The sequence below is a fragment of the Rhagoletis zephyria genome, unplaced genomic scaffold (genome assembly GCF_001687245.7).
Source record: "Rhagoletis zephyria isolate East Lansing unplaced genomic scaffold, Rhagoletis_zephyria_1.1 Rzeph_scaffold_04952, whole genome shotgun sequence".
NCBI lineage: Eukaryota > Metazoa > Arthropoda > Insecta > Diptera > Tephritidae > Rhagoletis > Rhagoletis zephyria.
In genome coordinates, this window is record NW_016162035.1 from 4,730 (window position 1) to 8,128 (window position 3,399).

The window sequence follows — 3,399 nt, forward strand, 5'->3', positions numbered from 1 at the left end:
AACGCACCGTTCAAAAGTTTTGCTCCGTTTCATCTTGGTTTCCTTACATAAAATATTTAAGCAAAGTCGAACGTATTTACTTATTACCAAATTTTAAATGTGCCTACTTGCTCTCCTCGACGGTTTATCTCTTAACAATTTCACGTTTATTAAGAAATGTTTGAGTACATTTTTTTAAACATATTCAAATTTGAAAAAAAAAAATTTCATATGGGTTAACAATTCATTTCAATTTGACATTATAGCATGTTTCTTATGAGAGCAATGTCAAAATCAATCACACTTTGTTGAATACATTTTGGTTATGCCCATGGTGGAATAATACAAGGTGTTGGATATTGACAGCGTTCTCGCTCTAATCCGCCATCTTGGCTCCCTTAGCTATATCGGTGTTTCCCTCTTGAAAAAACTACATTTTATCGCCTTTAAAAAAGTACTAAACTGCCTCATTCCCTATTCCAAAACTGATTTGCAATCACTGAACAATTCTTTGACATTTACTCTATTCTTATCGTTGGCAACTGAAAATTAAATTAGAAATTTCAACATTAATTCGGCAAAAAAACATCGGTTTAAGCTGATGCCACATAAAACTTTTGCTTCGCTTTACGTGACAGATTCGCTTTGACAGATAAGATGAATTGTATGATAATGCACAAAGCATGCCACATAAATCGTTGAAGCTGCAGCGCGAAGCGAAAAGATGGCCAACTCCCATCTTTTTGCGCGCTTTGACAATCAGCCGGTTTAATATTTATTTTGTTTCGTCCAAATTCGGGTTTTCATGCAGAAACATAAAACTTAATTACATTGCTGATAATTTTAAAGCAAAATATATAAAATCCACAGCAACTTTTACGAGTAAAACAGCGGTACAAAATTGCTTTCTTGGCGTTCATTGTGGCATACCTTTTGCGTCTGGCGCGTTGCTGGCAAAGTTATAAATGTCACGCAAAGCTACAAAGTTTTATCTGGCATCAGCTTTAGAGTTCTCCCCAAGGATTTGTAGTTATTTTGGTCGGTGCTTCCTTCCGCTGCAATTCCGTCTGTGGTTCACTGCCACTGGCCTTGCTTTTTCAACGATATAACTGTTTTCTTGGTAAGTTTAGATGGAAGATTTACCCAAGAACTACGTACTTAACTATGCATCTATTCCCCAGTGATTTTTGCTGCTGCAATCCCGTCTGTGGTTCACTGCCACTGGCCCTGCTTTTCCAACGATATAACTGTTTTTTTGGTAACTTCTACCGCTAAGACTTTGTTGCTTTTTCCCTTTTCCCTAAAAACATAATAGTGCTACAAAGCTCAATAACAATATGGAAACAAATGTTAATAAGCCACAATAATATTGACAATAAATAAGATTTCACTACGATTGAATTTTCTATTAGTAACAGGGTAGTTATAGTGAATGTTTTATTCGATAACTAAAACTATATTTGATGTTTGTAGCGATAAAAATATGCCTAAATCAGCCAAATACCCTATGTGGGTCGGCTGAATCAGTAAAACGTGACAGTAGTTGACTTTTAAGGTTAATATATCGGTCTTGAGTTGGTAAGGTTTTTAAAACATCCGCAGCTTCCTTTAAAGCATCGCTGCTAATTGCTGAGAGGACCAGATTATATTTACCGACATAAGATGTGGTCTTGTACGACTGAAAGCTGGCCTCAATTTGTAGAAACCATTTGTCTGGCATCTCAGTTCAGAACGGTCGCAGCTTGCATTGCGATGTAAGCTCTACATCTTTAGCTGGCATTTTGTTCGATGAAATATTCTCCCCATCCGTCGATGCGCCCTTTTTGTCGATTCCGTCATGTTGGTTTTTGGTTTTGGAAGTTTGACTATAATTATAGGACATTGTGTTTAATAAACTAAATTACCATTTATTGCATAAGTACTACGTTATATATACTACTTTCGCGAATTTAGCTTATCATAATATACCGTTTGTAACTATTTATATGCAAAATTTTATATGAAAAATAGTACCAAACTTCGTACTACTTCGCAAAGCGGGCTTTTTTTCTTCCCGTTTCTCTCGTGCTTCCATATTACAACCTTTTGTAAGGGAGCTGTCGACATGAGCTGTCACTACGTACAACACCTTGTATAATTCCACCATGTGGTTATGCCTTTGTTATATGACAGACATTTTTAATTTGTTCGTATTTTTATTTGCTCAAAGTGGTTGCGCTTGTGCTCTCTAGCTCGAATGATAAAAAGAATTTTTTATAATCTAGAATTTTAAAAAGCTTTCAATTCGTGCCGAATGTTTGCTGTAAAGGATTATTTGTGAATACAATTAATATTTTAAATATTCTCCGTACCCTGGTCAGATGGCGCTTATGTTGCAAAAAATTTGCCAACAATTATGTCACTAGGTAAACTTCCGACAATTTATATACTTATTCTATAATTCAAAATAAAATTACTTGCAAATTGTCAGAAGTCTAGGTTAAGGAACAACGGAGATATTACGATAGTAAGAGCGTCGGTTCTCCACTCGATCCATCATTATTAGAGCCGTGATACAAAAAAGAAGGTAGTTTCACTGAATGATTTTGGTCGCCATGTTAGTCATTTGACTTTTGCTGGCATTATTACATTGTCACCGAAAACAAGCGACCAGCTACAATAAATAAATAATTTTTTTGGTTGCCTTTTGAAAAATTTTAAACAAAAGATGTGCATGTGTGCATATGTATGTACATACAAGCAAAGAAAAAACCAACCATTTTTTTAAACAATAAAAAGAAAACAAAATAGTTGCGTGCTTAAGGCATGCCAAAATTCTGTACATTTGTTTGATTCCGGGTTGACATTTTTTAAATTCCCAACGCTCGCTTTTGTTAGAAATATGTAGAGTCCGACCGATTCCAATTTTTTTTCAGGTACCGATGCCGATGCCGATTAATCGGCTTATGGGGAAAGAATCGGCCGATGCCGATGGCGATGCAGATTCCATAAAAAATTGCAAATAAATGTATTAATTCATAAAATCACTTCATTTCACCGAGTTAAAAAAAAAGAATTGAATTAATTGGCTTGTTATGCAACATTACATACACATGTATGTACATACATACATATGATGTGTAAAAATATATGTACATACATCACATTTATGTACATTACATAAAACACTTTTTTATATGGAGCTAAGCAAAAATTTTTTAGGAAAAAATTTCGTCTCGTTTTGTACTAAAATACACTCTTTTGCACTCAATGCATAAGAACTTATAAGCTAGATATGTATGTATATTAGGGTGGTCTAAAAAAAAGTAAAGTCGGAAATTTAATGCTCTCACCCCCTAGGATTGTTCTATACCGAAAAAAAGTATACCCCTGTTTTTTTATTTTAAAATCAAAATATATTTAGAGGTCGCTCAAAGCGCT

At 34.6% G+C, this 3,399-nt stretch overlaps 1 long non-coding RNA gene across 1 annotated transcript; it reads left to right on the plus strand.

The window, feature by feature from the left end:
* Positions 1-988: 988 nt before the first annotated feature.
* Positions 989-1,375, plus strand: LOC108371405 (uncharacterized). Its single transcript, XR_001848745.1, has 2 exons — positions 989-1,099; positions 1,161-1,375. It is a non-coding gene; the product is annotated as an uncharacterized LOC108371405 (long non-coding RNA).
* The last annotated feature ends 2,024 nt before the right edge of the window (positions 1,376-3,399 follow it).